At 36.2% G+C, this 27,930-nt stretch overlaps 1 long non-coding RNA gene across 2 annotated transcripts; it reads right to left on the bottom strand.

Moving 5' to 3' along the window:
* Positions 1–26,270, bottom strand: LOC143643338 (uncharacterized). 2 transcript variants are annotated; one of them, XR_013156227.1, is made up of 4 exons: positions 26,149–26,270; positions 13,806–13,847; positions 3,070–3,141; positions 1–425 (listed from the first exon to the last, which is right to left on the bottom strand). It is a non-coding gene; the product is annotated as an uncharacterized LOC143643338 (long non-coding RNA). The 2 variants fall into 2 exon arrangements; XR_013156226.1 differs by having other exon boundaries at positions 1–412.
* Between the last annotated feature and the right edge of the window lie 1,660 nt (positions 26,271–27,930).

Below are 27,930 nucleotides of genomic sequence, written 5' to 3'. Positions count from 1 at the left end.
TACTAGATGAATATCAATCCAAGTCCATGTTTAGGAAATAATCAACCCAATAGCTAAAAAGAGTTCACAATACAGATGACACATCACCAAACTTGCACTTACATGATATAGATAGATGTGAGAGGAAACTTCTACTCTCCACATGTTAGCCTATACATACATATTCCTATGGGAAGAACATTTGAAACTTCTTGGCTTACCTTGCAAAACTGTTCCATCTCTCTAAAGAGAAAATCACCCTTACATGTTAGGAAACTGCTACTCAATAATTTATATCAAAGAAGCAGGGAAGAACTAATTCATGATGTGGAGATATTAGGCACTCTCAGTGAGATGGTGATGTAGCTTCAGTGTGGGATTCCATGGAGCTCATGCATCCTAAAATAAAGATGGTGTCAGGTGTTTCTTCTTCCTGTTAGAAAAATCTTCAGTAAAAAAAAAAAAAGGCTTTGGAACTTTTAATTAATTATTTATTAATATTTATTTTATTAATTATTTATTAATAAGGACAAGAAGGAGAAATTGGCTGTGGCTTCTGTCTCTAAGCCTAAATAATGGATCACAGACAACAGAGTAAACAAAGAGACACTTTTGTAGCATAATGCAGCCCCAAAGTCATGTTATTGCAGGTCATAAATCTTGTTTCAAGCGCAAAAATAGAGGTCAGATAGAAACTCGTCTAGTGGGAAACATTTCTGGATTTTTAAAATACCTTGGGACAGCAATTTTTTTATTAAAAATAAAAAAGCAGATAACTGACCAATGCAGAAAATGACATATGTGTTATTTTAAATACTAAATTTCATTGCTAAGGTGTATAATGTAATATATAGACAGAAGCAAAATCTTATTGTCCAACACATCCACAAGGATCTCTTTTTTGATTGTTGTTCAAATTGGGTAAATTCATTTGCTCTGTCCTCAAGTTCACTGATTCTCCTCTGTCACTCACTATTGAATCCATTCAGCAAATTTATTTTAATTTCTCTTATAAATTTCAGCTCTATAATTTCTATTTGGTTCTTTATTAGAATTTCAGTTTCTTCGCAGAGATTTTCTGCTTTTTTAATTGTTTCAGGAGAATTTGTAACTTGTCATTGGGTTATTTTTGCAATAGTTACTTTAGAAATCTTTTTCTGATAATTTCAACATGTCAGTATTAATGTTACCTGACTATATTTTCACATTTAAATTGTGGTAGGATGGGTAAATTTTTATTTTTTCCTGTATATTTTGGATATTATGTTAGGAGACTCTGAGTCCTATTTACATTTTTCATTTTAGCAGGTAGTCACCCTGTTTCAAGTTTAACACACAGGTCCCAGCCTAGTTTGGCTGACTATGTTTCCTTTGCCAATGTAATTTCAAAGCGTCTGGGCTATTATTTCAGTCTGGTTGGTTTATTTCATTCTTCTGGGGTGCCTACTGGTCCCTGCTAGTGCTGCCTTAAGGGCATAAAGACTTTCCCCAGGTGGGCCACCTGATGCTTCTAGGTGGAGGAAGGGAGTTTCTAGCCTGTGGGGACAAAAAATGTCACCCAGGCCAATCCCTGATGCCGTCAGCTGCCTGAGTGGAAACGGGGAACACACATCCACAGGAACCAATAGGCTTTCCAAGCTGAGCACTGTTCATCATGGCATCCCATTGCCTGTAGCCTCTGGCCAACAGATGGTCCTTGATGAGGGTGGGGAGATGAGTATCAGGTGCAGCAGGAAAGGACAGCACTTCCAGGAAAGCTTCCTAGAAGCACTTCCTAGAAGCTTCTCATATTGTGGCAGGATCCCATTGTCAGTGCCCCTGGCTTCATGATGTTGTGAGTGGCTAAGACAAGAGGCCTACAATTTTGGAGGAATAATGAATAAGCAGTCTGCTCCTTACACTAAAGTGAATTTAAAAATTTCATACAACACAGAGATGGGCTTAAATAAAATCTCCAAGGAGTTGCTCAACCGTTTAGGTGGAGAACAAGTGTCCTCTATAACAATGTTTGTTTTATGTTCAATGCTGCTGTGGCGCCCTGAGGAGCCAAATAAATCTCATTTTATAATTAAATCTGCCCCACATATTTTTCCATCTTTAGCTGGCACATTTAAGTTCATAGAATTCCTTCTTGGGCTTCGAAAACTAATAGATTTGAGTCCTTACTGGAATTGTTTAGGGAAAACTAAAATACACGGTATGCTTTAAAAATAGCTACTTGCGCCACTGCTTTCTGTGTACATTAGATAATTTATGTTTGAAAGGCCTTTGTGCCTCCTGAAAGTTAAATTAGATGGTGGATTTTTCTGCCATTTTTAGGGTATACCTAATTCAGAAGAGCTGAACATGGAAAATGAATGTTTCAGACAGTAAAGTGGCAAAAAGATGCATCAACAGCAACCAAAAACAGCTTGCATCTTGTAAGGGCTACTGTAGTTTGTAATGTATCACAGTGATTTAAGATCTTGCCAGGACTCATAAAACCTATACAATTGAAATACAATGTGTTGGTTTTGCAGTACTACAACTATAACTTAGGGAAAATGTCACACTTTAAAATAAAAGTCAGGACTATCTTTCCAGGCTCTTTCCCAATAACGAAGGAGAAGGCTCTTACATTGCTGATGGAATAATACGTTTTCCCTTCCACAAATAGGATAAGGGATGAACAGAGTGGTTGTGATTCTGTAAATATATAGGAAAATATTTTTGCTCACAAAAAAATAGATTATATATATTATATATAATTCATATATATGCATACACACACACACACACATATATATATACATGTACCACTCCAAATTTCAAAGTAAGAAGAAAGTGTCTAGATAGAACAATATTGAGAGGTATTTTAATTTCTTGATTCTTTTGTTCATCTTACAGTCAGAAATTTAGTGATATCTTCAGTTTAGTAAAACAGAAAACATAATACATCCAAAATTGCAAATGTCATTTCTAAATATTGCTAAATTTTTTTAGAATGGGGAGTGTAGGTACCCACATTGAGAAGTGCCTAACTGAATACAAAAACATTTAGAGATGGTTACAAATATGGTAACTTCTATCTCTTTATAATTCATCAAGTACCTTACGTGGCTCACAGTTGAACATATTTTCCTACTGTAACTTTTCATAGATACTCTTGAAATGATGCAGCATCTAAGTAAGATGAAGAACAATGAAGTAGCCTATTACATTTAAGAATAAGGACTTTAACAATGAAGAAAATGATTTGACCCTTGCAAAAATATCTTTCTCCCTAAAAGCATAAGTAAAACCCTAACCAAAAATTTTATATTATGGGCATTCATTCATTCAACAGTTGTTAAGTGTGTGCTCTGTACCAGACACACTTTTAGGGAAATAAAACACATTGGGTTTCCTTTTCTCATAAAGTTTACATGTTTGTTACACAGGAAGACAGACACTGCATAAATAAAAGAAGAGTAGGTAATGATAAATGTTAAAATTAATTGGGGAATATGATAGAGAGACTGGGGAAGGGGAAGTCTTTAAGGTACTCAGAAAAAGGGAAGCCCTTTTGAAGAAGTGACATTTTGCTCAGGTCTAAAGGAGAAAGCAAAAAAAGGCAGCTTCATAAAGCTTTGGGAAAGAGCAGTTCAGCTGTAACAAAGGCCCTAAAACAGAAATGAGTTTGGAATGGTGAAGGACCAGCTCAAAGCCAGCATGCAAGGCGCCTCATGGACTTGAAAGACAGAGAAGCAGGCAAATGCCAGATTATATTGCAACGTATAAGATCAGATAAGAATTTCATTCTAAACGTGATGAGAAGCATTGTAGGCTTTTAATGAGAAAAGCCATATGACCTGATTTACATGTATTTTAAAAATCTCTGACAGTTTGTGTAGGACTATTGGGGGGCCACAATGGAAGTAGAGAAACCAAATCAAGGGTAGCTCATAATAAGTATGAGGATGGTAGCTTATCTCGGATGATGGCAGAGTAGATAAAGAAATAGGTAAAAGGGATTGCTGCAGAGACAGATTCGTGTGATTTGTTGGGATAGCAGGGTGTGAGGAAAGGGAGAAGATAAAGGTTGGTTCTAAATTTTTACTTAGTCAACTATGGGTAGGAGGCAATAGGCAGTATTGTTCGTTTGTTTGTTTTTGACACTAACAGTCAATTAAACAGAAAAATTTTTGTCAGCACAAGAATTGAATCTCAGATGTGTCAAGTGATACATTAAAAAATGTAGTCTTGGAGATGCAAGGGTGGTTCAGTGGTAGAATTCTCACCTGCCATACAGGAACCCGGGTTCGATTCCTGGTCAATGCACTTCCCAAACAAACAAGCAAAAGCAAACAAACAAATAATAAATAAACAAGCAAAACAAAAATTCAACAAGTGGTGCTGCAATAACAGGATACTCACATGGAGAAATAATGAAATGTGACCCCGCCACACAGCGTACAAAAAAAAAATGTAGTCTTTACTATGCTTTACATGCAATTCATAGAATCATGTAAGTGAAAAAGCAAACAAACAAGGGGAAAGCCATCTTGAAGTGAAAACGAAAATGATCATGGAATTCAAATTTCAATTAGGGAAAGAAAAATACATTGTTTTATTATTTTTAAAAGTACTGTGTAGGTGGGACACGGTGGCTCAGTGGCAAAGTTCTCGCCTGCCATGCTAGAGACCCAGGTTTGATTCCCGGTGCCTGCCCGTTTAAAAAAAAAAAAAGGTATCATGTAATAGAAATAGCACTTCAGAATTTTTTTTTTTTTTTTTTGGTCAGAGAGACCTGAGGTTTAAATCCTGCTTCAGCCATTTAATTTGATGTAAAGTGGAAAAAGTTACCTGATTTGCCAAGTCCACTTTCCACTAATTTTGAAGAATAATATGCCTCCTGTGGTATAGCCATAAAGATTAAATGATGGCTAAATCATCTCAAACAGCTCCTGCCACTTAATAGAATTTCAGTGTTTCTCCACTTTTCCTTTTTTTTTCACCCCCCCAACCCAAACAAATACAAAGCAATGCATTCCCAGCTAGTTAAAGTGAAGATAAAATATTGAAGTATTCTTATTTTCAGGGACATTTTGGACTTTACATATGGCATGATAATGAAATGGGAAATATTTAGCACAGTCAATTGACAGCAGTTCAGAATGAATCAGAAAAGCAGTATCTCATTAAAGTTCCCATTGATATTAGATAAGGAAAGTTTTTCTTTTTCCATAATAAGTGTTCATCCTGTATTCTTTTTTTCTTTTTATGCTGTATGGTGAGAGTCACATTTCATTCTTTTCCCATGTGAGTATCCCGTTATTGCAGCACGAGTTGTTGAATTTTGTTTGTTTTTTCTTTCTTTCTTTCTTTGCCTGTTTGTTTATTTGGGGAAGTGCATGGGCCAGGAATCAAACCTGGGTCTCCCACTTGGCAGGCGAGAATCCTACCACTGAACTACCCTTGCACCCCTATCCTGTATTCTTAATAAATGATTGGCTTCATTTGCTCAAATATAAGTTTGCTGGATGTACATTTAGAATCCAAATTTCCCTTCCATGCAATTTTGGACTCTCTGCATTACTTTAAAAACATGGTCATACAAGAGATTTGCTGTCCTTACTTTCAGGGATTATATGAGTAGGGGGAAAAAAATCTACCCACATAATATCCATAGAGTTAATTCAACATCCGTGCAGTCACAAAAATTCACCAAGCGCCAATGTTCTACAGAGTACTTCACTAGATGTGACTCATTACCCAAGAATTTCTTTCTTTAATAAAGTTCTTGTCTCTTAGTACATTCCCAGTTAACAGAGGTAAAATTTATATTCATTGGTAAGTCGCACAATCTTTCTCTAAACTTTCACATCTAAAAAAAAATGGTTAAAGGTTATCATGAAGACTGACAGAATTACTGAGTGTTAAAGTGTGTTATGAATGGGGAAACGCAAATGTAGTGTGCGCCTTAACAGAAGTAAAGATGAAGGGATTATCTCAGTCTCTTATCTGTGAGGATGAACTAAAAACAGCTGTAACTTTAATGTCTTGATGTCTTAGTTGTACCTGGTCCATTATCCCCATGGTGACTTAAATTAAGTAAAGTTATATAAATAATAGACAAACGCACTTTTCTCTTTGAAATGAAAATACAAATGTATCTATAAGTCTCCCTTGGACTCTGCTTCTCCAATTCTGTTCCCTTCCTCCCCCACGCACACTCTATAGAGGTAGCCTCTACTATTAGGTTAGTAATTTGTTGTGTATAAACCTCTAGATTTGTCCACTTGAGATCATGCACGTGTAACCACAAAACAGGATGCAAAACAGTTCGTTAATTTTTTAAAACATTTTTCTTGTTCTTTTTTTGCTTGATAATATGTAGTGACTTGGAATAAAAACTTCAAATAGCGATTCCAAAAGGAAATTTGTCTCATTAATTTAGACATGCAACTTTATATCGGATCATGCATAAAAAGTAATGGTGAATTTTGTTTGTTCACACGTACATGGAAAAAAAAAAACAGCATCACAGGTATCTTATCTTTAGAATTTCTTTTCTGTTTTTGTTCAGTTTGACATTGTGTCTGAGTCATTTCTGGTTGTGATGACCACTGGAGTTAGAATAATGCCTTTTAATAAAAAATAAAAATATGCAGTTTCATTACTAAAGTGCTAAATAAAATAGTTCAGCATTTTATAAAAAATTTCTCATTGGATGGTAATTTAAATAGCTCGTTTTGCTTAAGTAGTCATTATTGAGGCATTCTTGAAAAGTATTTTGAATATCGTATGTAAGCAGGAGCATTTGCCTTAAACAGGCTTTCCATATTAATTTTAAAATACTCCTTTCTTCTTACTTAGTCAGTCAGTATTAATAACCAATAACACACATACCAGTCCTTGGCAATATATTTAAAGTCTGGGAAGAGATTCGCTTCTTCAGAAATCTTATTTCAAGCCAAAGACTGACAGTCATAACTACAGTTGTTGCAAAGCTCAGTTTTCTGTGGTTACATTTCCCGTGTCACATATTTGAAGCAGGACATTAACACAAATCACATCCATGAGCCTCTGTTTCTTAGTATCTTAATGTAACTAACACTAACAATCATATAGTACAATTACATTAAGGAAATCTTATGCTATATTTTATTTAACTTCTAAGAAAGTACCAAAGCATTCTTTTATCTAGACAAAGAAGGTAAAGCTTTTTCTCCCCTGCAAAGTCTAACTACAAATTCTAAGAATCATGTCTGTAGGAACTGAGAGATGTCAGAAATAGTGTGTCAAAAGATTTGAGTTTAATGATGATAATAATAAACATGAATTTAGCACATTTTAATCTCATTTAATCCTCAGAACAAACACATAAGGTAAATTCTCCCTGCTTTTCCGTTGAAATAATGAAGGCCTTTTAGATATTAAGTAATTTGCCAATGTCAGATTGTACAGCCTCTAAAAGATGAAATTTTGATTCAAGTCCTTATGTGTCTGACTTTAAAGCCACATACTTTTTTCTACACTTCCATTTCCAGACTATCTAGCTATGCCACTTAATCTCTCTGAGACTCTTTTCCCTGATCTCTTAAAAGGCTACAGTTATCTCTGCTTTCTCTCTGAATTGTGAAACTGGAGTTAGAAATGTGTGAGAACATACACAGAATGTTGTGCAAACACAGTGATAACTTTAGAAACTTAAAATCTAGGGAAAACACAGTTTTCAAAGAGACCAGTTCCTTTATGCTACCCTGCAGGACATCCTAATGTGCTTTGCGGTCTAAACACAATAGAAAAACAATTGCAAGGAGGAACCATCCCAGATTATGCAGCTTCCTTTATTTCCCAAATCCTGCCTACCACACAAGGCAGAGTAAAGTTTGGTGAAAAGCCTACGGCAGTCTATAAAGGATTTGAGAGTCAGAAAATAAAGCAAAATGTTGTTTAGCAACAGTTTCTAAAGACCTTAGAAAGACTCACAATCCAAAGCAACTACTGTTTATTGGAATCAACATAAGGACCCAAATAATACATATCTAAGAGAAGATATTACAAGAAATTTGGCAAGCTTTATGTAGATTCTCTGAGTCAATGAACACTAGTACTATATACCATGAGAGTGGTTCCACTGGAATTTATAAATATAAACCATGATTAGTACTAGTTCTTGTATCTTTGCCACCTTAATAAAATGATGTTTTGACCTTGAGATAGTAAAGAATGCTGATATCTTCTATATCAAGTCAGTATTAAATTAGATGTGATTGTTAAGCAAATTTAATGGATTTAAATATACTAACAATCTATTTATCTTATATTATTCAAAGGATTTAATGTATACATTTAGAGCATAAGAACTATTCAGTTTTAAAGGATTGTCACAAATTTAAACAAAATCAGAGGAGTAATTCTTCAAGTATTCTGAGATACCATAGATTATCAGACTTGATGACATTAAGCAAAGCAAATGATAAAGAGAGAGGACAAAGGGCAAATTAAAGCATAAATTGATTATACCAATTAACTTATGGAAGTACATAAATAGGTAATTATTATGATATTACATCAGCTATATTTATCAAACTGTTGTTCCGTCTTAAAACATTTTTTCAGTGACTGCTTTTCCTAATATTTTATGGGCACATCTTTTCCCATTTCCTTGTGTAACAATCCCTTAAATTGTACTCCATAGCTTCAATTAACGTGCATTTGCTTCCTCTTTGGATCTCTTTGCTAATCTCTAAATCCACGTGTGATTGCTGCCTTTAAAATATCTCCACTTGGATGCCCCGTATGTATAGAACCAAAATTCAATGAGAAGTTTCAGTTAAATTTAATTTAATTTAATTTAAAACTTTAACAATTACCTCTCATGATCCAGTATAAGCCAACTCCAGCACACTGCTGCCAGCAACTGTCACTTGTATTAACCACACAGCCTCCTAATTGCCTCTGTTCTTGCATATGTCTCATATATTCTCTAAAATGAATGACCCTTAAGATACAAATATACTACCATTTTGCTGTTTAAGATTTTAAACTTTCCCTTTGTTATTAAAATAAGTTCCAACCCCCTTAACATAGCTCTTAAAATTCTCAAAAATCTGTCCTCCCTAGCCGAATCTATCCCACTATTTCCATCATCCCAAACAAACATCAGCATATACTAGGTATTTGGTTCCTTGGCTCAACCATATTTATTTCTGCCAGGAGCCCACCAGGAATCCCACTCTCTATACCTAGAACAGATTTCTTGCCATTTTCCCAATTTTTCTAATCTCTTCACATACTTTAGACCTCAACAGCCTCAAAGAAGCTTTAAATGACATGTAATTGCCCCTTGCCCACCTCTACACATGCTGTGTTCCCTCTGTGGTCTTTTATGAAAACTTCTACAATTATATCACTCATGAGACTTTAATTTTGTAAGTGTTTTTTACCATTATAATGTAAGATTCATTATATTAGGAACTGTATCTATTTTCACTTTGTTGTTTTCCCAATACCCAGTGCAGTGTTTGACAAATAATAGGTACTCAATAAACATTTGTAAAATAAATGAATGGGATACTTACAAAATGCCAAATGTCTTATATACATACTGACTTAACCTTCAAAACACCCCGACATGGCATGTGTTCTTTAAAATCCAAATATTTGTGGATTTCCCAAATTTGCTTCTGAGTTAATTTCTAATTCTGTTTTTGACTTCTGATTTAATTATCTCGTTTGGGTCAAAGAACATGCTTCATATGATTTTGATCATGAAAAATTAATTGAGTCTTCTTTTATGGCCTAGCATTTGTTTAATGACCGAGCATATGTGGGTTATCCTGAAGAATATCCCCTGTGTACTAGGCTGTTGGTGAGTGGAGAGTTCTCTTGATGTATTAGGTCAAGTTGTGGATAGTGTTGTCCCAGCCTTCCACAGCCTTGCTCGTTCTGTCTGGTTCTCTGTCTGGTGGTTCTTTCAACTAGAGAGAGTATGCTAGTGATGACAGCAACTACTATTGATGAATTATGTTTCTCCCTTCAATTCTGTCCATTTTTACTTTCTAAAATTTAGGGGCTGTGTTTTTAGGTGTATACCTATTTATAATTGTTGCATGTTTATGAAGAAATGATACTTTTATCATTATAAAATATCCCACTTTGCCTCTACTAATACATTTTTTGCTTAAAGTCGATTTTGTCCTGATATTAATATAAGCACTCCAGCTCTTTTTATTTTTCATCCTTTCAAGTACAATCTATTAATTTTTTTAACTGTAAGGTGTGTCTCTTATAGACAGCTTACAGTTGGGATACTGATTTTATCATCAGGCAATCTCTGCATTTCGATCGCACTGTTCATGCATTTTGCATTTAATGTAATTATTGAGATGGTTGGATTTACATCTTTATTTTACAATTGATTTTCCTGTATGTCTCCTAAAATTTTTGTTTCTATGTTCTTCCTTTACTGCCTTGTGTTGTGTTACAGACATGTTTTCTTGTGTGCTAATTTAATTCTTCACTGATTTTCTTTACTATACTTTTCTGAGTTATTTTCTTAGTGTTAGCTCTGAGAATTACAAAATATTTCTTAATTTACAATAATCTAATTCTGACTAATACTAGCTTAACTTTAATGGTATACACTCTCTGTTCCAATAGAATGCCTTCCTTCTCCCTAACTTTGTATTGATCATAGAATTTGCTCCTCCAAATCTTATGTTTTGAAAAGCATTTATAAATTCTAGTCTCAGACTCTGCACTCTAATACTGCTGTTGAGATATATGTTTCCTAATTCATATAATCTTGGGTTCTCTCTCTATATATATCTATAGATATGGATATATATACACAACTGAACAGGTTCTGGGTGTAAGACAGTCTGAGAAAGCATAGTGCTGATCACAGGTTCCAAGGGACTAGGTTGATATATTGCATCTATAGGATTAATAGTCCTTTTAATACTCTGCAGCAACACAATGCAGTGTTTAATTGATTCTACCACGCTATTTCTTGTCTTTTTGAGAGTTTCAACTTTCTTTCTCTGTTCATCATCTTTGCAGTTTTGCAGTTTGTCATCAAAAAGCTTTAATTGTTCTACCAAGATTTGTAGGCAAGCATCAGCCTCTGTAAGTTTATCAAAATCTTGGACACTAGGAACAAATCCTGAAACCAAACCTCTGCAAATGGCCAGCAAGGAAGCCATTCGCCAAGTCCCCACCCTCCTTGCCTCCAAGGGGGAGTAGGGGGCTGCTCAGAAGCACCCCTTCCCTCTCCCTTTGACCAGATCTCAGGCTGCAGCACAATGGGTGCTGCCTGAGGTTCAGCCCATCCCCCAGGACAATCCCTTTGCCCCTTGGCAGTGAATTTTAAAGAATGAATAATAGGTTTTCAGGTAAAGATTAGTGGAATAAGGGAATAGATACATTAAATGAGCAGTGGGCTTAGGTCACCAGAAATTATTCACTGAAAGTCAGAGAATAATGGAAGATAAGACTGAGCAAGTATATAAGAGCTGTGAATATCATGTTAAAGGAGTAAGTTATTCTGTAGGGTTTAAAGTGAATGAAGAATTTTAATCAAGTGAATAAAGACTAGATATATATATTTTAAAAGTCAATCTGATGGAAATATGTAACTCAGATCTATTGGAAGATGATGAAGCTGAAGACAGGGAGAACAGTAAGCAGGTTTTCGTTTCAATAGTCTGGGTGAGAAATAAGGGGTCCTGAACTATGACTGGGCAACATGCACAAATGTGAGAAGCGTTCAGATGTTTCTAGGGAACTATTGATAGAACAAAGTAACCTAAAGTGTACGACAAGCTTCCAGTAATAAATCTAAGATTCTAAGAGGAATCTCAGTATTCAGCCATATGAAAATGAGTGGCTGCTACTACCATTCTCATACGAATCCTTAGCAAAATCTCAGAAAAAATCAAATGCACAACCACTTCAATAACCTTATGTTTGGTATAGTTTTCTATAAATACATGGTTTTAACTGGGCACATTTTAATTCTGCCTAGAAATAGCCGATCTCTGCTGGACTCTATTTTAATTAAGACATTTGTTAATAAAATTATCAAAGTGTAGAAGATACAAGTTTTAAACTTGGATATATTAAATCATGCCAGTCAGTAACTGATTTGACCACTCAATCAATCATCAAGATTTGACTGTGCAGAGAATATGAATAAACTGATAGATGAATGTATTTCTCATTATGTTCTTTAATAACTATTTTAATGTAAAATGGGTAAAGATATGTGTCAGAACACATACATTTTTCAAATCATTTACCCACATGTAAATAAAAGGGAAAATGTTAAGGATATAATATCCTAGGAATGCAAGCAAAAATCTGATTCTTTCTCTATGATACGTATACACCTAAACAATCCTAGTATATACATTTTCAATGAGTAATAAATCTTAAACAATATAATTAATAATAATTGGACATCTTAAATGCTGAATTTAAGAAATGTACTCTAAGAAAAGCTAATAAGCATTTATGCCAGAAATTTCAGTAAGGCAAATTCTATCAAAATATATAGGAAACACATTTTCTTACCAGTATAAATATAATTGAATTATAAGAATCAGTGAATATCTTGTTGTGAAGAATAAAACTCAGATTATGCAAAAGCCTAAAATACTTTATAGGAATACATATGCATTGACACTGACAAAAGGTCTATATGATGTGTTATCTTTGGTTTTTTTCACCTACGGGAATTTTTACTGCTACTGAACTGTTCCTTATTTCTAGACACAAAATCCTCTAGCATGTTTTGATAACAAAAAAAGATATGCTCTACTATTATTACATATTAGATAGTTTATCAATAAAAATAATCTAAAATTGCAATACTATTAACTAAACTCCAGGTGGGTCAAACCAACTTTCAGTTGAAGAGTGAGAGTAAGGATAAGAGCACAAATTTCCACTTTCCCCAAATAACAGGACAAATTCCAAGCTTTCCTACACCATTGTTCTAAATCCCTAAAGAATTGGTAAATATCAACAATTCATGTTTGGTTTTCTCTATAGACCTGTAATGAAACTCAAGACGAATAATTTCAAAAGTTGCATGTTAATTATATTAAAAAATGATTTGGAAGGAACGATACTATTGAACGCAATGAATCTATTTTTAATGATCAGAATGTGCATTTAAGTTGCAATTGTGCTTCCATGAGTGGCAGGAGGTATTAAATGGTTCCCATTACATTTATTGTAGATATGCTACAATGCTTTGACTCTCTTAGAAGTTTCTCCCATCTATTTCTAAAAAATGTTAGCAACTGTTCCACAATATAATGGGTATTTAGACAATCCTTAAAGTCCAAAATGGGAATCAGCCTATATCTATTCAGCATGACAACAATCATGTTTGCAAAAATAAATGCATCCAGCTTCTGTTACTGTCAGACAGTTAAAGAAAGCTCTTAGATATTGTAAGACTTATCCCAGGTTATTGTAATCATTGAGTAATACAATCTGTTTGCTTTGGTAGGCTTATCAAAGAATATTTGATTTCACACAAACATAAAATATACCAGCATAGTTTCAAAGAAATGCTTAGCATTTGCTAATAGATTCATAAATATAGCATAATGAAATTAGACTAGGGTCAAATATTTAGCAAGAAAAAAAGACAACTGGACAAACTTCACCTCTCACTGGGTTGTGAAAGAATATTTCACCACTGCAGTTTTGTAAACAGTATTAGAAAGGGGAAGGAAATGATCAAAACAGCAATCTTACTTCCTCTTTCTGAATTACACATAAATCACAGGAAAATCCCCGGTATGAACTCTCAATTTCTCCTCAAAATTTTGCTTCTGACTTACCATATGGTTCTGGAAAATTCTCTTCACTCATGCCTTTTGGTTCTATAAAAAGCAAAATTAAATATAGTCATACTTGCTTCTTTCTTCTGGTCTATCCCCCACCAAAATGTCTTTGTACCACTTCTAACTATTCCAACTTTTCTTGAAAACTGCAAATCTCAAGATCCAAAAGCAATCATGGTGTCCAATAACATATATTCTGTTTATCATTTATTTCCTTCCAGAATAAATAAGAGCATATTATTTATGTACCTCATGGTGATTTCCGGTATATGAATGTTAAATGAGTATACTTTATGCTGTGCTTCAGCCTAATATAGCTTGAGTACTAGTTATGCCACCTGATAGCTGTGTAGCAGAGGCAAGTGATAGCTTTTCCCTGAGCCCACGAAATAGAATTTCATAAATTCCATAGTACTGAATATTTTGTTATTCTGATATTTAAAAATAGAAGTTATTTTGAATTGTTTCAAGTTAACTTGGATTTATTTTAAAATAAAAAAATGTGCTTTAATTGAAGGAGTACAATTAAAGAATTATTAAATGAGAGGAAAAATAACTGAATATCGCAAAGTCACTGCGCTCCCAAGTCTATTTTATTATGTATGTGGTGAGGGAGACATGTTCAGAATTTCTTTGCAGAGATAAATGACCAACTGCAGAGCATTCAGAATAAATACATTTGCCCCAGTGACCCTCAATTGAACACGATTCAATTTTTTAATTATTTTCTAAATTTTACCTTATTTCAACCATCTATCCATTCACTTCTCATTGCTAAGAAAAAGCCTATGGAAGAACACCAATAATCAAGAGACTTCTGAGGGTATTCGTTTTGAAAAAATAAAAACGAATTTTTTAAATAAAAAAAAAAGGAGCAGTGGAAAAATAGTTATGAGTCACAACTCACAGCTGTCCTTTGTTCTAAACAGGTGGGCAAAGAGGCACCAGGTCAGCACAAATTCAGCAGGCACTTCCGTATCTAAAACCCAGGGCAGGGGAACTCCTAGCAGCATACCTGGTGGCTGAGCCTCTCCGCAGGTATTTCATTTGCACAACCGCTACATATTTTGCACTTACTATGCGCCAAGCATCATTCTACCTAATAGTCATGAAGTGCTGACCTCAGAACTTCTGGCACCAGGTAGAGCTGATGGGGATTTCGATGCCAATATTATTTTCATTTCTATTTTTGTAATCTCTCATTTTCCTTTGTGAACATGTTTGGCACCTTCTCTTTGTCCTTTATGTGCCAGCAAATTACTACAATGTATTTATATGTAAGGTGCATGTTTTGGCTTTGTTTTTATTCTCCCCTCTGGCCCCTCAGTGAACAATTTCAAGCAGGATAGGTATGTCTTTACTCAGCTCTGGGAATTTTTCTTTTATGAGTTCATTATTTTTGACTCTCCGTCTTTCTTTTTCTATTACTGAAAGTTCTATTAGTTGGATAGTTCCGCCACTCCCCCACCTCCGCCCTACCCCCCCCCCCATTGACATTCTGTATCAGAAATCTACACACTTTTTCCGATAACAGCCAGACAGTAACTATTTTGCCCTTTCTAGGAGGTGGTCACCTAAGTCTGTGCTGCCACTACCGCTATTTTTCTCCCAACCCCCACCCCGGTTCCCCACTTCCTCCTTCTCCTTCTATTCTTCTTTTAACAACTCTTTAAAAATGTAAAAATTTCTTTAGTTTAAAAGCCATACAAAAATAGATTATGCAGGGTGCGCGGGTGGTTCAGTGGTAGGATGCTCGCCTTTCAAGTGGGGGGCCCGGGTTCGATTCCTGGACCAGGTACCACCCCCTCCCCCCGCCCCCCAAAAATCCCGTGGTCTGGATTAGGCCCATGGATCATGGTTTGCTGAGCCCCACTCCATTTCTTAGTCATTTTTCCTTATATTTTTCCTTCGTTTGTTCTGTTGCAATTGCTCCTTCTTTTTAAAGACTCTATATCTAAATAACCACAAACTTGGGGACATCACTTACTTCCTGCATCTCAGTTATCTCATCTGTAATGGGGGATGCTAATAATTGTTGGAGTTTTAAATGAGATAATCTCTATAATCTGCTTAGTAGATACTCAGTGAATGTTGCCACTTGATTTCATGGATGCGTTATATCTCCCCACATTTCTGAGGATATTTATAATAATATTTTTGAAGTTCTTTCTTCTCTCTAAATTAATTTTGTGTCCTCTAGTATAAACTGTTGCATGTTTTTTCTTCTGCTAAATTATCTATTTATTTTGGAATGACAGTCAAAGTAAATTTGCATTGGTAGCTATCATAGATTTTCAACATTAACTTGTATTTTTCCTTGCCTTGCCAGGTTACTCTCCTGAATGAAGTGGCTGGCTGCCAGCTTGTGCGTCTAGGTTGGGCATGGGGCAGGTAGGATTTATTGTGGATATATGGTGGGGAGTATGCCAAATTTTACTAGGGACCTGCTGTGATATACCAGTCCCCCCTCTAGGGGCCCTCGGTCACCCCAAGTACATTAACTGGTTTGGAAAATAGCCGCCTGACTTCATCCTGATGGCCGCTACATTGTACTCTGGGAGCATGAGTGGAGATAGGGGAGGCTCACTCATGCTGCCCTTCAACAGATAATCTTTCAATCACATACTCCATTCCAGCTTTTGACTCTCTATACCTACATATTCAGAGCCCAGAAGCCCCTAGCAGTCTATTCAGAGGATAGAATTCCAATTTTTTTGCCACTGCTTTTCTGTGGATGTTCTAAGCTCCATCCGGGTTTTAAGCATCCATATAATTTCACTACCTTCCATGTTACAGAAATTTATGAAAATCACTGGTTCATCTTTAACCAATTCCCGACTCTACCTCAGCTTATTAGTTGTAGTCCTTTAATAAACACAATTTAAATGCTTCTTTGCTATCGTTTTAATTAGATTTGTAGAAAGAAGAGAAACATATGGGCTCAGTCCAGCAGTCTACTATAGCTTTACAATGAAGTTTACATTAAAATTTTTACCCCTTAAATTAAATAATAAGGCCACCATGGAACATAGATACTAAATTTTGTTTACAATAGAGCTTGGAGATTGGTAAATAAAAGCCAGAATTAATTATATAGTAAGAGTTTAGTTCTATATCTTAGAATATATCATTTTTCTCAAGTTATTAAATATTTATTCTATATAGGTGTTAAATCTTAGTTTCATTCTATAGGTATATATCACATAATACAATGGTTTAAAGCTTATATTTTGGCCCCATAGGTAAAATCCTACCTCTACCATTTATGAATTGTATGACCTTGCAAAGAGTTATTTAACTCTTTAAGACAAATTGTCGTCATCTGTACAATATCTATTTATTTCACAAATATTTATTAAGTGCCTACTATATGCTACCTACTTCACTAGGTTTCTGTGAAGACTAGTTAACAAAGTAAATAAAGTGCTTAGGCTGGTACTTAATAAGCCTCTCATAAACATCTGTTGTTATTGTTATTATTTTCAACTCTCTACTCTGTTTCAAAGCAAAGAAAGAATTGAACGTAAAACAATATTATAATATCAGTTTTCTTCACTACATGCCATACTGCTGGTGGAAAATAAACTATCAATGTATAAAATAATTTCAAAGTTCTGACAACTCAAATTAGTCAGAGGACGGATGTTGTGCCAGTTTGAAACTGTTGTGTACCCCAGAAAAGCCACATTCTTTAATCCTGATTTATTATTGTAGGGTGGAATCTTTTGATTAAGTTGTTTCCATGGGGATGTGACTCACCAAATTGTGGTTGAGACCTTTTGATTAGGTGGTTTCCATGGAAACCTATCTCCTCCCATTCAAGGTGGGTCTTAATCTGCCAGCTGGAGCCCTTTAAGATGGAACCATTTTGGAAATAGCTTCGGAGCAAACACAGAAACATTGGAGCCACAAAAAGGGAAAGCTGTTTGACATGAGAAGCCAGGAGAAAAAGCTAGCAGGCATCACAAGGTCCTTTCCCGCTGGTTTCCCAGCTGACATAAAAACCCAGAATGTTATCTGCCCTTTCTTGAGTCAAGGTATCTTTTTCTGTAGGCCTTAGTTTGGACATTTTATGGCCTTAGAACCATAAACTTGTAACTTAATAAAATCTCTTTATAAAAGTCAACCTAGGGCAACAGTGGCTCAGTGGCAGAGCTCTCGCTTGCCATGCTGGAGACGTGGGTTCATTTTCCGGTGCCTGCCAACAGAAAAAAAAAAAAAAAAAAAAGACAACTTATTTCTGTTATATTGCATTTCTGGCAGCATTAACAAACTAACGCAGGTGTATATTAAAGTTATATATTCATTAAGGATATATTTGGAAACCATACTGAGAAATTGCGCATAGAGTCTTCAAATGTCCTTCAAAAATCCTTTGAAAGCAAATATGCAAATGAAACCCTAAAAAGCGTTTTAGAGAATAGTTTAGTGTCCACAAACATCTTTCATTTTTTTCTCCCAAGACACTTTCTTGAAATTAACATACAAAAGTCTTCATTTCCCAGCGCCTGCCCATGTTAAAAAAAAAAAAATGTCATGCATAGTTTCCTATAATGTGGTCAGACTTTGTGTTTTTATCTGGAAGCTCAATGCTCCCTGGGCTGGAACCCCGCATTGCCCTGGCTGCCTTACTCCTTCCCTCCTGCTGACCTGGAGCTGACACATGCTCGCTTTCCTTCCCAGAGGTGGCTCTCATCTCCTTTTCCTGATGATCACTGTCAATATTCACTTGGCAACAGAGAACATAATTGCATCTTTCATGCAAACAAGGCCATGTTGGCTGAAGAGCCAGGAAATAGCCAGGGTTACTTTCTTTTCTAAATGATTTCTCACAGTCCAAAATTAACAGACAGAAGGAAGAAATCCACCAGTGCTTTAGGAATTCCCTCTTTAAATGTTCTCAGGGTCATACTACAGAGAGATAAGCTTTGTTATGTAGTAACTGGTTTTACCGTTTGAAAAAAAATAGTAATTCTCTATTTTAAATTTAAGTGCTTCCTTTTTCTCTAGGGAATAATAGAATGTACCAAATTCTTTACCATTTAGAAATGTTTTATGATGCAGATTTTCATTCTAAACAACGTATTCTGCTGGATAAACCACTGGCTAATAGGTTCAACAGGCCCTTTGGGCAGGGAGATGCTGGGTGGGTATTCAGGGTCAGGGCTGGAGCACAGATGAGAAGACCTCTGGGCCCACCCTCCTTAGGAGAGGGAAATCCATTTATCCACATTTTTTTTTGCATGGGCAGGTACTGGGAATTGAACCTGGGTCTCTGGCATGGCAGGCGAGAGCTCTTGTCTGCTGAGCCACTGTGCCCTGCCCCATTTATCCACAATTTTTAAAAATACTATTGACTAGTAGAGATTGACTACAAAGCAGTGTAATGTAGTTTAGAAAGTACTGGACTGGGAGGGAGGGGGAGTTTCAGCACCAAACTCCACCTCATTATGGGAGCTCCTTAAAACTAATCTCATACATAAAAAGGAGGCTAGTAAAAACGTCTGGTACACTTATACTGTCACGCTACCATTGTTATCAGCACATTTATAACGTCTTTATGGCCTTTCAACATTACATTCCAGATCATATTTCTTTTCACAGCTCCTGCATTTAAAGAAATAATTTATTTAAAATATGACCTCATTGTTTTTGTTCATGTGCTTAACCTTTCTATGCATAAGCTCATTCTTCTGAAAATGGGGATTATTTTATCTAGATCATAAACTAATCTGGACTAAATGAGATGATGCTGATAAAGAGTTTAGCACTTTGGCATACAGTTTAGCACTCAAGAATACTGACATTTGCCATTTAAAATTGGGGTTGTCATTATTCATATTTAACTCACTGTAGTTTTCTTCAGTTCATAAGCAAACACATGACAAAGAATTCAGTATGGCAACACAGATGGATTGGGGAAAAGGTGGCTGGTGAAAGGAAGGATGCTGACTTTCTATCACCCAGAATAGGGGTGAACAGATGTCAGGGAGACGATAAGAATCTATGCACGCAAAGCATTTCAATGGACTAGAGTCACAGTCAGTGGCAAAGACTCACTTTCTAAACCACGATAGCTTGTCACTATAGGCATACAGAGAGCAGTGTTAGATGATTACAAATCATCTTGGAGGCCTGTCCCTAGAACCTCTGACATTTGAGGTGAACGAGCCATCTGGCCATAGACAGGAGCTTGCAAGGCAAATTAAGAATCCAGGAATAAAGTAAAATTTAGCTTTCACAACTGGGGTACATGGAATGGGGAAATGGATCACTCTAGGAGTCAGGCAGTAAGCTTGAATGATCAGCCCTGGGGCAATCAGACAAAGAACTGATTCTATATTAATCTTTCATTCTTCATATTGCCTAAAATTCCTGTCTCTGTAAAAACTATCTTAAGAATTAGGGTAAAAGGAAGTTTATAGAAGGATGGGGGAAATGAATGCTGCCAAGAGTGAGCTGCTGGAAAACTCAGTTAATGGGTAACCCTTTATATCTACAGATGCTTCTCTCCTCTCTGCTAAAGTGCATACTTAATCCCCAAATCCCACAATCAAAAAACTTAAAAGTAGCATTGCCTTCCATGCTGGTTTGAAGCTGTTGTGCACACCAGGAAAGGACATATTCTTTAAGTCCATTCCTATTGCAGATGTTGAGCTATTGTGGGTGGGACCTTTTCATTAGGTTGTTTCAGTTGACTTGTGACCCATCTCATTCAAGATGGGTCTTAATACTTTACTGGAGCCATTTATGAGAAGATAAAAGGTAGAAACACCGAGAGAGAGAGAGAGAGAGAGAGAAAGAGAGACATACCCAGAGAAGCAGTAAGAACACACAGGTGCTGAGAGAAAAAGCCACTGAAACCATGAGATGAAAACAATGAATCCTGAGAAGGATGAACCAGAAGACATTGCCATGTGCCTTCCCATGTGACAGAGGAACCCTGGATGCCAACAGCCTTTCTTCAGAGAAGGCATCTGTTTTAGTTTGCTAGCTGCAGGAATACAATATACAAGACATGAAATGGTTTCTAAAAAAGGAATTTAATAGGTTGCTAGTTTACAGTTCAAAGGCCGAGAAAATACCCCTGTTAAAGCAAGCCTATGGAAATGTTCAAATTAAGGCACCAACATGTTGTTACCTTCATTCAAGAAAGGCCAATGAAGTTCAGGGTTTCTCTCTCAACTGGAAAGGCACATGGCGAACATGGCGATGGCTGCTATCATTCTCTCTCCAGGACTCTTGCTTCATAAAGTGACCCCCAGGGGCATTCTCCTTCATCTCCAAAGGCTGCTGGCTGATTAACTCGGTAATTCTCGTGTGTCTGCTGCTGCTGTCATTCTCAACCTTTCTCCAACCTGCTTCCTCTTTTCAAGGATTCCAGTAAAGTGATCAAGACCCATGTGGAATGGGTGGAGTCACATCTCCCTGTATTCAAAAGTTAATTACTCAAGTTTCCAGCATACAATACTGAATAGAGATTACAAGAAATGGTTGCTCCCACTAGACTGATTAGGATTTAAACTTGGCTTTTCTAGGGTACATAAATCCTTTTAAACCAGTATACTATACTTCTCTTGATGCCTTAATTTGGACATTTTCATGGCCTTAGAACGGTAAATTTGTAAACTAATAAATCCACATTGTAGAAGTCAACCCATTTTTGGCATATTGCATTTCACTAAATTTAGTAAACTGAAACGACTTCTAAAAAAAAGACATAATCTCAGAATCACTTTCATTTTTATTCTAAATCTGAGACTACCTCAACAGGTTATCAAATAATGGAAAGAACACTGGAAATGAGTCCTGGCCTTGAACCTACCATTGACCAGCTCTACGATGTAGAGCAAATTAGAGGGCATCTCTGGGCTGAAGTTTCTGATTTGCAAAATGAAACTAGATCATAGTTCTGTGTCTCTTTATGTTCTATTAGCCCATGACACTTCCATTAATTTTGTCTCTTATCTCATGAGAGTGAAAACTAAAGACGCACCCTTACTCTGGAGCTCTTACTAGTGCTTCCCACCAAAGGGTATTCATTCATTTAACAATATTTATTCATTGCCTATTACATGCCAGGCACTGTTCCGCCGGAATTCTAGACCTTGAGGGTCCAACAGTAAACAAGACAAAGGAGGTCACTGTTTTCATAGGACATTATGTTTCAACCAGAAGTATAAATATAACAAATAAATGAATAAGTACATATATATGGCATAAATGCACATACATACCTATATATTTGTCTTAATTTTAAGTGGAGGTGCTCTGAAGAGAAATAAAGCAGGGTAAGGAGTGAAATGGGAGTGGGATAGGGTGACTGGGATATTGTGGTCAATGGAGGCAGCTCTTCACTAACACTTAAGTGGAGACCAGAATGAATTAAGAATGAGCTACATGAAGGTCTGAGAAACGAGGGGCGGGAAATAAGGGAAAAATCTCTGAGGCAGCAGCAAATTTGATAGGTTTTTTAAAAAGCAAGAAAGCTGGTATGGCTAGAGAGGAGTGTCAAGGGGACAACTGTAGGACATGTTAGGCACAAAAAGAAATCAGGGAGCAGATCAAGTAGAGCCATTGTAGACCATGATAATGGGGCCACTGAGGGATTTTGAGCTGGTCACAATGTGATTCGCATTTTTTAAATATCACTCCTGCAGCTAGGTGAAGAGATATGAGGGGAGGAAAGAGGAAGAATCAATGAGACCACTTAGGCACCTAAAGCAGTATTCTAGGTAAACAAAGAAAAAAGAATGGTAGCTTGGATTAGTGTAGTAGCATAGGATATAATGAAAAATGTTGGACATGTAATACACTATTCTGGAAGTGAATTCCTAACTGACTGGATGTGGGAAGATAGAGAGAGATTGAGAATCACTGGATAAATAATCTATAAAGCTTATTCCAGAAAAAAAAATCTACAAACCCATGGTATGAAAAAGCTTCCCCTTAGATGGCTATTCATGGATCATTTGAATCAGCTGCTTTTGTAAATCATCTTGAAGCTTGGCCATGCTGTGGGTAAGTCACTTAATACTTCTGGCAATAAATTCTCACATTACCAAAATGAGGGAAGTAAGACTGATGAGATTTAACATTTATCCCTAATTGCTTATGAGCCATGTGGACTTGGGCAGGCTACATAATCTCTCCCAAATTTGGGATGTTAAAAATCAAATCTCCCTGTTAACGGTTGTTATGAGGTTAAATAAAATCCCTCATTCAATATTTATTTCTTGCTCACGATCTACAAATAGTGGGCTGATACATTAGTGCCAAGGTCTTGCAGATGAAAAAAACACAGCCCAACTTCTCAATCTCAAAGTATTTTCTTGTACTTCAGAGTGCCCAGAACGAGGCCTGACCTATAGAAGGTGCTCACTGGGTGCTGATTCTATTTCATCTAAATCCAAAAATACATTTTTCTATAAGCACACAGGACACATGATTAAAACCATATATTTATATTTTCAGAGGAAGTTTTAGAACCAATGTCCAAATCCAGATGACTGGCTCTGGTAATATAATTTTACGCAAATTAGCCAGGACTGAACTAGATCCTTTTGGAAATACAGATACTTTTTTCTCCTTCAGATTAAAACATATTTTCCTGCTTATTCTCCCAAAGAAAGCAATTTTTATTATAAATACATGTTTTAATTGTGATGATATATAAATATAACAAAAGTTTCCCATTTCAAGCATTCAGAAGTTTACACTTTTGTAATATTAATTACATTCAAAATGTTGTACTATCATCACCACTACCCATTACAAAGACTTTTTCATGACCACAAACAAAAACTCCCATTCCCCTCTGCACTCTCCTGCAGCTCATGGTTACCTCTAATCTACTTTCTGTCTCTGAATTTGGTTATTCTAGATATTTCATATAAGTGGAACCATAACAATAATTTTCCTTTTGTGTTAGACTAATTTTACTCAACATAAAGTTTCAAGGTTCATGCATGCTTTAGCATATATCAGATATTATTCAACCATAGGATACATTTTCAAGTACTGATTTATATTTTAAACTATAGAAAATAACTAAATAGGCCTTATTTATCTTACTTGTCAGTGACAAGATCCCACCCTCAGATTCTGACTTAGTTGACAAAGTTATTTTTGTATCACTTCTAAATTTATCATTTAACATAGCACATCCAAATCACCTGGCAATAGGCACTGTAATATTTTTAATAGCATTTTATAGAAATGTCATATTCAATTAGTGATTTCACCATGCCACCTCAACAATTAGTGAACTAATCCAGGAAGTGCCAATAAAAATCACATCAGGTAATAGTTTCCTCAGCCATTTACAAGTTATTAATGTGCTGTCAAGTTTAGAACTCAAGCTGAATTCAAAGCAGAGTCAATGGTCTAGATTTGCTCAGTGACATTGTGAACCAGTGGCATATAGGTGAAAGGCTCTATTTTCTTTTTCCTTTTATCTAACTCATAATCTCTCCATTTCACTTTTTGTCTCCACTGTCCTCACTACACGACTTGAATCATGAGTTGGGTTAGCACAGAATTTATCTCCTAATCAACTCAGCTTCTGCCTGTTTGTCTTTTCCAGTCAGGAGATGATGGGTTTGGCTGAATTTTCAAAGACAGAATATGCTATTAGCATCGATTTTTAAAAATCTTTAATAGGGTATTGTGTTGGCATCCCTCATTGAAATTCTAATTATGTGGATTAATCATAAAGCCATATTCTTCAGAAAGACTGAAATTACAATATTCATGTTTTCATATATCAAAACTGCATTTGTGCTGTGTTCTCTCATTTGAATCTTTCTCCCTCTATAATGTGCTCTATTGCAGGAGTCAATTCCTAGTTGTTGCTTATCATAAATTTCAAGATAAGTTCAAGATCTGCTTTTACCATGGCACTGCTTCAGGACAATTGCATAGTTTTATGGTCCTTACTACTAGGACATAAAGTAATCCATTTATGCGCCAACAAATGGTTTTAAATGTGTACTTTAAGAAGACCACAGGAGAATACAAAGAGACGTTAACAATTGTCCTCAAGGATCTTATAATTTATTTGAGAAGAAAATATTCAGTTAAATAATAATGAATTAAATTGGAACACAGGTGCAGGTTCAAAGGATGTCACTAGATATACAACTTTTAAGTGAAAGATTCAGATAAGATTTCAGCATCCCTTGAATCTTCACAGCACTTTAGCTAAGCTTTGAAGGGCAGCATTAAAATTTGGAAGATTTTATAATAAAACGTGTTCAGGACTGAATCATGTATGCCACAAAAGACATGTTCTTAACCCATTTGTAAATGGGACCTTTAAAGATATTATTTTGGTTAAGGTGTGGCCAAATTGAATCAGAATGGGTCTTAATCTATATTACTGGAGGACTAATAAAGAGAGGAAATTCAGATGCAGTCAGGGAAACCAGAAGTCAGCGGAAATGGGAAAAACAGGCGTGAGGAAAGGTAGATAGCCATGTGACAGAAGCAGAGATGCAAGTCAAGGAACCCCAACGATTACGGCAAACAGTCAACAAAATGCTATGTACTTCCAGGAGAAGGCATGGCTTTCCTAACTCCTTGATTTTGGACTTCTAGCTTCCAAACTGTGGGCCACTAAATGTTTATTGTAGAAACCCACCTGTTCTGTGGTGTATGTCTGCTCTAGCAAATTGGCAGATCCTACCTTGTGTTTTAATAGCAGTACATGATAAAACCTGTATGTCCCTTGGGGCCTCAATTTGCCCTCAATTGAGCACTCCTGGCTATGAAACATCTTGAAAGACAATTCCTATTTTGACATCATTAGCCATAGCCAAGATGAGCTGTTATGTGGAATCACTGTCTTACTTTGGCTCTTGAGACTTCAATAATAGTATTTTATAGCCAAAAATTGTGATGGTTGCTTAGGAGGATATAAAAATGACTATGACATGGTTGTTATTCATGTTCTCATATCTTGTAGGAGAGATGAATACACATAAACAATCCTAATGTAGTAGGGTGTAACAGGAGCTCAAATGAAAGGTAGTAATAAGGTTGTACATGAAACAGACCTTTACTCAATCTGAGAAATTTAGTCCAATGTAAAAATATAAAAACCTCCTAAAGTAAACACTCAGGCCCTTTAAGAAAATAATCAGTTTTTCAGATTTTCCCTCCTTCCTCCTGCTAGTCTTTCATTTAGCATCTGAGATTATAGTTATTTCGGTTTGCTAAAGCTGCCAGAATGCAATATATCAGAAATAGGTTGGATTTTCTAATAGGAGTTTAGTAGTTTACAAATTTACAGTTGCAAGGCCAGAAAAATGTGCAAATTAAGGCATTAAGAGAAAGATACCTTCTTGGAGGAAAGGCTGCTGGTATCCAGGGTACCTCTGTCACATGGGAAAGCACATGGCAATGTCCACTGGTTCTTCTCTCCTGGGTTGGTTGCAGTAGCGCTCTGTCTCTCTCTCTCTCTCCTCGGGAGGCTTTTTTATCTCAGTTTCACTGAGCTCTCTGAGTTTCATCTATTATCCCCTCATAAAGGACTGCAGCAAGGGGATTAAGACCCACCTTGATGGGTGGGGGCACATCTCCATGGAAACCACCTAATCAAAAGGTCCCACCCAACAATAGGTCTCCCCTACAAGAATGGGTTAAAAGAACATAGTTTTTTCTTGGATACCTAACAGATTCAAGCTGGCACAATTGTGGAGGGAGTATGGTTTAAATGACTGGGGTTTAAACTGGAAAAGGGGTGCTCATAGCCACAGATCTCACAGGGAGATCTTCAGAACTGAGGTTCTGGTAGTCAAGTGGTTTGTCTTGTCTGAAAACTGAACCACTGATTGATAAGATGAAATTGGCACTGTCCGGTTCTTTCAGGGTGTGAACAGCAATATGCTGGTACTTGCTGCCTAAAGCCTGTGTTCCCGGTCTTTCACTTTTATCTTTTAGCCCAAATTTTCAATAGCTTCTCATTCTGATCTAAGTTCCTGCCTATATGCCTTTACTCTCAAGGAAGACAGTCTCTCTCAAGGAAAACTATGGTTGGATAATCAGGACTTCTGTTCAAGGACCCCCTGTCCAGATACCACCTATGGACTAGTCTGTACCACCATGAAAGTAGTGTGTTCACAGTTATCCTTCAAAATCAGAGCCCCTTGCTAATACCTTGAGAGGAATAACACAAACCCTTGAACTCTCCAGCCATCGTCCCTCATTGAGTATTTCTAAAACATTGATCGGTGCCCATGCAGAAGAACATTCAAGGTTCAGGCCTGAAAAGGCAAACTCAAAGCTTTGTCTTTCCCTGCCCTTAGACAAGGACCTCATAGCCATGTAATCGCAGGTACAATGGGTTTCTCCGCTATACCTATAGAATGTTAAGTCTTCAGACTTGGTTCTTATTATTTTAAAGAAACTTGGAAAGTCCTTTCTTTTTTTCCTTATCCAAATCTAATGATAAAGTTTTGTTTTTTGACATGCAATCTTATTTTGATTACCAGATGTTTACAATTACCCCCTATCTGTTTGTAGTGTTGTTGAAATCACACAGATTGATATACCCATGCATCTGCTCACCCATGCAGATAGCCCAGGCTAGCTACAGGGAAAGTCTTATATACAGAAATACAAAGCAGAAACCAAAGTTGTATATTAAAAACTATTTATCCCATTAGTCTCTGGTAGTATGGTCTGTATTAGTCAGGCTCTACAAGAAAAACAGAACCAGTAGAGTATATGTGTATATATATGATATTTACATGTATATGCATATATATTTAATATAGCTCTAGGAGCTGACTTACACAATCTAAATGTGGGTGTTGGTTAGGGCAGGCCAGGAGGCTGGAAGATCTCAAGCTAATGCTCATACTGCAGTTTATAGGTAGAATTTTTCTTCCTCACCTCAAGGAAACCTCTTTTTGCTCTTAAGCTTATCAACTGGTTGGATGAGGCCCATCCAGATTATAGACGATAATTTCCTTTACTTAAAGTCAACTGATTACATATGTTCATCACAAATACAAAATACCTGCACAACAGTATCTAGACTGGTGTTTGATTGAATAACTGGAAACTATAGACTAGTCAAATTAGCACATAAAACCAACAATCATAGGATTAAAACTGA

Source organism: Tamandua tetradactyla, chromosome 8 (genome assembly GCF_023851605.1).
Source record: "Tamandua tetradactyla isolate mTamTet1 chromosome 8, mTamTet1.pri, whole genome shotgun sequence".
NCBI classification, from domain to species: Eukaryota; Metazoa; Chordata; class Mammalia; order Pilosa; family Myrmecophagidae; genus Tamandua; species Tamandua tetradactyla.
This window is presented reverse-complemented; position numbering and strand designations above follow the sequence as displayed.